We start from the raw sequence: 7,119 nt of genomic DNA on the forward strand, positions 1-7,119 counted from the left end.
CATATTAAATAGTTTATAGATACCAGTTTAGTTCTTTTGTTGTTCTTTTAGTTTTTTAAACATTTTTTTAAAATGTAGGACTTTGAGAATAATAATATTTTAACCTAGAAGCTATATAATAAGGATTAATACAATATTAATAGTATATAAGAATTTCTCTCCAATATTTCCATATTCATTTTCATCTTCTTCATGACATTATAGTCAAACTTGACTGTATATTGTGGAGACCCACAGATGTGAGCTTTCTTCACCTAGACTGGAGTTTAAGCTTATTTTTGCTTTTTCAAAGTTGTTGACAACAGGTGTGGCTACAAATACCGACCTAGGGTGTGGTTACTTGGTATTTTGGACCCATAGAGGCTCATAGAGGTGGATCATCTCCACCCTGACCATAGGTCAGACAATTCAAGCCTATTTCTGCTTTTTCATTTTAAAATAGGAGGTTTGACATTGGGACTGGCTGCCTACAGAATATTTGGTCTAGGATGTATTTGCTGCATATCCTACCCAAAACATCAACTGCTTTACTCAGGAAATAATGGCTTGATGCCTCACCCTCACGTAATAAAGCAAGTAACTGTTCTGGTTGTCCTTGGTGTCATGTTAAAGCTGTATTTAGCCTTCTTTCCCCCTTTAGTATTGGGGTATAAAAGCATATACAATTTTTACATGGGCACATGTACTACTATTCAGTCTCCACTGCGTTGCCCTCCCAGTACTATCCTTTGTCTTTGTGCTTCTTTCACATCTCTGTTTCTCCTAACTAACATTTTTAATCCACATGCCCCTACCCTGGAATGTAGGAATCTGTTGTGCCTGGACCATGACAGAAGTCACTCTCAAAGTGTGGCTTATCCTAATTTTAAAATTACTTATACAGTTTGTTTAAAATTAGGAAGAAGATAGACATTCCAGGGTAAAGGAAGTTTAATTTAATTTATTTACTTGCACATTTGAAAAAGTATTCTAAATTAGTTCATTAATCAGTTCACTCATTCATTCAACATCAGTTATCTTTTTCCATCATGTAGGTCTAGACTGAGATTCTAGGGGATTAAACTCAAGTCATAAGATTTGTTGTCAGGCTCCCTTACCCAGTGAGCTATCCTGCTATCCCTACTCATACTTTTTACAAGTATTCTTTTTCTTTCCAGACTCATACACACTTCAGTTTTAAAGTGTTATAGAATTATAAATGTCCATATAATTATCTCCAAAAAATCATAATGATTAAAAAAGAATCTTCTTTAGTTCCTACATGTAGAAACATTCTTTTGCATTTCCCTACTGTTGTGTGTGTGTGTGTATGTGTGTGCGCATGTGTGTGTGCATGAAAATTTTATAAGACACAATTACAAAAAAGGGATTCAATTTCAGAATGCATTTTCTCAAGCATACACTGATGGCTGAGAATCAGATTCACCATGACATACCAGCATGGCTTATGTGACACCTCTGCAGTCATCTAGTAAAATTGATACTATTTTCAATATCCTCAGAGATTTCTTTGCTGGACTTTAACACACACAGCCAGGCATCTCCTCTTACCATCAGGCATCCTTCTCCAGAGGGAACAGATTGCAATGGAGTCATTTCAAACTGTATAGTTATTTAAAATGTCATTGAAAATATCAGAAGCAATACTTAGTGTTATGGATGAAAGGACCTCCACAGAGTATGTTTTCTTAAGTGGTCCACAGCTTTACCTTTTACCTTTACACTCAAACTGTCATCAATAAATGAGTTCAGTTATTAATTGGAAGCTACCACGAAGCAAGATTTTTCACGTTTAGTGGAAGATTATGACTATGTAAACAAGTGATCAAACTGGGAGTGGGACCGGAAATTTCCAACAGTTTAATACATAAAATTTGTTTCTGAAAAAAAAAAACCTGAGACTTTTATCTGCTAGAATCAGAGATTTCTAGTCTACTAGGAAAACTTTACAACCATAAAGAGAGATCATTTTTCAGCATGCTTTTTGTGTTGTAATTTGTCTTAAATGTTTGTGGCAATGTGAATATGGCCTTTTGAAATACTTTATTCCTGCTTTTAAGTTCAGATAGTGTGACCCAAGAGGTGACAATAGTGATGACACCCTCCTAGCCTGCAGAACATGACTGTATGTGCTTACTGTGCAGCATGTATTCTTAACTGAATTGTCATATGCTCACCATTGTGTTTTTAAACCCACAAACTACATGTAAAACAACTGGATTGCTGAATGAATTTAGTTGGCTAGTGAATGACTTTAAAATAACAAAGTATGTTGACTGAATATTATTATCTTGCATATATATATATTTAACTTTATAAAAATAAAGAGGTTAATAAGAACTTTAGCATCATTATTTCTCAATAAAATCTAATTCTAATTATACTTAGGAGCCACTTTTAAAGTTACTTTCTCTAGGAGCAAATCTGTAATAGATCATTAATAGTTTTTTTATTACAATATTAAAATTAAGTTAGCATACACACAATGAGCTTCATAATGATGTTTTCATACACAGAGATCATTAGAGTTAGCTCCTATTTTGCTCTTCATCCTGTTTTCTCTGCCTGCTGCCCACCATGAAGCCTCTTACTGCTTCCATGTTATGAGAATGCAGGAGAGAGAAGGAAGAAGAGAGAGAGATTAATTCTACATGAGAGAATGCATACACTATTTTTCCCTACCCAAATATACTCACTTATTCATCCCTCCCTTTAAATTGTCCTCTCCCCTCAAATAATCTCCTTTTTATTATATGTGTGATGTACACACACACACACACACACACACACACACACACATATATATATATATATATATATGACAAGAAAATAGTTATTTAAATCTAGAGCCCATATATGAGAGAAAACAGTGGTATTCACCATTACGAGTTCCGGTTATTCACTAAACATGTTGATCTCCAGTGCTATCCATTTTCCTATAAATGATACAGTTTCATGCTTCTTTCCCTCCCCTTGCGAGTTTGCATCCTGAAGGTGTGCTCCATCTGTCAGAGGCCCTTCTGCCTCTGCCGGGCTGATCACGCAACAGCTGTCAGCAAGCGTTGACTACGGGTACTGATTCGACGGCACTAAACCAGACTTCCATCCCTGTAGTGAAAACAATTTGATTATGGCGTATGATCTTTTCAATACACTGTTGGATTCTATTTGGAAATAATTTATTGTGAAGCTTTGTCATTGATGTCCTTCAGGGAAACCGCTCTGCAGTTTTCTTTCTCCTTGTTGCTGTGGCCGTCCTTGACTGGGTACCAGAGTAATAAGTTTTGGCTTCATAGAATGAGTTTGCTAGTGTTTCCTTTTATTTCATGGAAGAGTTTGAGGAGAATTGGTGTCAACTTGTCTTTTCTTTCTTTTTTCCCTCATTATCGAGCAGTTAACCTAAGCCCATGTCCGTATGCCTGCTCTGTCCTTGTGCTACAGCCATAGCTCAGCTGCTCTTTGATCTTTTTATTTTGAGGCAGGGTCTGGTTATATTGGCAGGATGGCCTTGAACTTGCGGTACTAATGTCTAAGCCTCTTGAACATCTGGGCTTATGTGCATATACCATCACACACTGCAAAAGTCTTTTTTAAAGATCTAATGAATCTATCTAGTGAATATCTCTAGTCTTGAGATGTTCATTGTTGGGATATTATTATTATTTTTTTACTATCTGAATGACATTTCTTATTATGGGAATACTTGTTTATATCGTCTTGATTTAATTTTAGTAGGTCATATGTGTCTAGTAATTTATTTATTTATTTATTGTGCATTTTTAAATTTTGGGGAAGATAGCTTTTTTATGCATGCCCTAGTCCTCTATATTTTGCTAGTATCTGTTGTAATGCCTCCTCTTCATAATTTTATTACGAAAAGATAATACCTACTTTTTATAATTTTATTAATTTCAGTTTTTTCTATTTTTCTTCAGTTCATTTGTCTTTGGATAAAACTTTTTATCTTTTTAAATACCCATCTTTATGTTTGCTTGTTCCTATGTATTTAATTTTTATTCATTATTTTCTGCTCTGATTTTTATTATTTTTTGCATACTGCTTTGGGGTTTGTTCTCGTTTCTCTAAGACCTCGAGGTACATTGCTGAGCTATTTAAAATCTCTTGCATTTTTTAGTAGTACTCTTCACAGTTATAAACATTTCTTTTACAATTCCTTTGCTTTATTCCAGGTGTTTGCAGTGCTTAAAACTTTCTTTTATTCTAAAATTAGAAACCAATTCCACCATCAGTTCTTCAGAGGCTCCCTGTCTTTCAGACACACTGCTCATTCACAATGTAGCTCTTCTCTTCCTGTAGTTTCCTTTCCTGCATGTTTCTACTTAGCTTCTTTTTCCTTTTAAAATATATTTATTAATTCTTCAATAATTTCATGCAACACATTTTTAATATAACAGCATCCAACTCCTCCCCTAGTCATCCTTTCCATGTGTCCATTCCTTCCCACAAAACTTTGAGATCTTTTCTTCTTTTCTTTCCCTATGGAGTCCAGTTTGTGTTATCTAGCCTAGTCTTAAGAGGAGGTCTCCTCTGGCATAATTTCTAGTTCTATTCCACAATGATCTGATAAGATAAAAAAATCAATTTTTATTTAGCAAGGCTTTCTTTATGGACTAAAATATGAATTTTGAAGACTGTTGTTTGCCTACTGAGGAGAATTTGTTTTCGACAGCTGTTGGCGGGAATGCTCTGCATATATCTGTTAAGATCACTTAACTTAGAATACAATTTAACTCTTGACTTTCTTTGGTGATATTTTTCTAGGTGACTTTTCTATTGATGAGAGTGGGATCTTGACATTTCCTACTATTATTGTATCAGGACCTATCTTCCCTTTTATCTATATAAAAATTTGTCTTATGATATTGAAAGGTCAAACATTTTTCTTTTTGTAAATTAGTGTTCCTTATTTCTTTGTGAAAAGTTGCCAGTGGTACAGAAGAACTTCTAGTAATTTTGTATACCATATCTTCTAAAGGCATATTCAGTTTCCTTAAATGTGAAAATTACTTCTCCGTTTTAGAAACATGGTTTTGCAAGATATAGAACTTTTGGACAATTGTCTCAATTTTGACATTCTCTATGTGTATTATTGTCTTCTCATTATCATAGTTTCTAGGGAGTTTTTTCCTGTTTTATGTGACTTTCCTATGTTTAGTTTTATTTACTTCTATTTTCAAAACAACCTTATTTTACATACCAATCCCAGTTCCCTCTCCCTTCTGTCCTCTTGCTCTCCCCCCCCCCCCACACCTTCTTCTACCCCACCCCTCATTCTCTCCTCAGAGACTCATATAACTGAGGCAGGATGAGGGCTCTTTCCCCTGTATCTAGGCTGAACAAGATAACCCTTTACAGGGAATGGGTTCCAAAAAAGCAGTTCATTCACTAGGGATAAATGTTGGTTCCATTACTAGTGGTCCCCCAAACTGCCCAAGCCATACAACTCTCATTCACATTCAGAGGGCCTAATTTGGTCATATGAAGGGTTGCCAGTATTTTATTGAGTATTTTTGCATCAATGTTCATGAGGGAGAGTGGTATGTAACTCTCTATCTTAGTTACATCTTTTGTAGCTTGGGTATCAGGGTAACAGTGGTCTCATAAAAGGAGATAGAGACAGAGACCCACATTGGAACACTGGACTTAACTCCCTAGGTCCAAACGAGAAGCAGAAGGAAAGAGAACGTGAGCAAAGAAGGCAAGACCAGAGGGAACCTTCATCCGACGATGGATGGCGATACAGACGGAGACCCACAATGGAGCACCGGACTGAGCCCCCCATGGTCCAAATGAGGAGCAGAAGGAGGAAGAACATGAAAAAGGAAATCAGGACCGCGAGGGGTGCGATCACCCACTGATACCAGGGGAGTGATCTAATGAGAGTTCATCAAGGCCAGTTGGACTGGGACTGAACGAGCACGTGATCCAACCAGATTCTCTGAATGAGGCCGGATTCTCTGAATGTGGCTGGCACGGGATCTTTCTGAAAAGCCATTGACAATGACACTGGGACTTGTTTCCTCTGCATATACTGGATTTTTGGAATCCAGTCTGTTTGGATACTCACCTTCCTGGACCTGGAGGGAGGGGGGAGGAACTTGAACTTCCCACAGGGCAGGAAACCCTGACTGCTCTTAGGGATGGAGAGGGAGGAGGAGAGGGAGTGGGGGGAATGCGAGGGTGTTGGGAGGAGGGGCAGAAATGGAAACTTTTGTAATTTAATAAACTTTGAAAAAAAAAAGAAAGAGAAGCTGGGTTTGGGGTTCACATATGTAAACAGGAGTCTGGGTTCTTTTCCAAGTCAATCAATAAAAGGCAACCTCAATGATAAAAAAAAAAAAGAGTTTGGCAATGTCTCTTCTGTTTCTATTGTGTGGAACAATTTGAGGGGTATTGGTATTAGCTCTTCTTTGAAATTCTAGTAGAATTTTGCACTGAAACCATGTGGCCCTGGGCTTTTTTGGGTTGGAAGACTTTTGATGACTGCCTCTATTTCTTTAGGGGTTATAGGTCTATTTAAATGGTTTATTCGATCTCAATATTTTTTGTCATTAAAAGAGTTCTGCTGAAAGCTGGATGCTGTAAGTAGAATATGTGGTAGCTCTCTAAATCGGTGTCCTGGAAGTCATAGCACTTGTGTGCTCTTACTTTTGCTTGCCCAATTATTTTTCTTGATTGATTATAAAACATCTGAATGTATTAACATATGTAGTCCCTGGACTATCTCCTAACTGTGCTTGGCTAGCTTAGTGGCTATCTTTTGACTAAACAGAAACATCTTAAAATGACTAAACTAAGGGCCCCATGCTTTGTAGAGTGGCTCTGTATTTATCTGCTTTATATACACAGTGGGCCTTTGATTCCCTTGAAATTTACAGATGTCCTGGGCTTAGCTTGGTGCTCTGGCAGGGCCTTGCTATCATTCAGGGTTGTGAAATTTAGGCATTATCCATTTTTTCCTGAGCACTTAACAACCTTTTATGTGCATATCTTTCCTAGTTTCAGTGGATTATTGTGGAGACTTTTAAAACCCCCGTAGTTATTTATTTAGCTAGATTTTCCTTTTTTTTCAGTTTTTGTCCTGTTTCTTGTCTGCTA

Source organism: Myodes glareolus, chromosome 11 (assembly GCF_982192425.1).
Source record: "Myodes glareolus chromosome 11, mMyoGla1.1, whole genome shotgun sequence".
NCBI lineage: Eukaryota > Metazoa > Chordata > Mammalia > Rodentia > Cricetidae > Myodes > Myodes glareolus.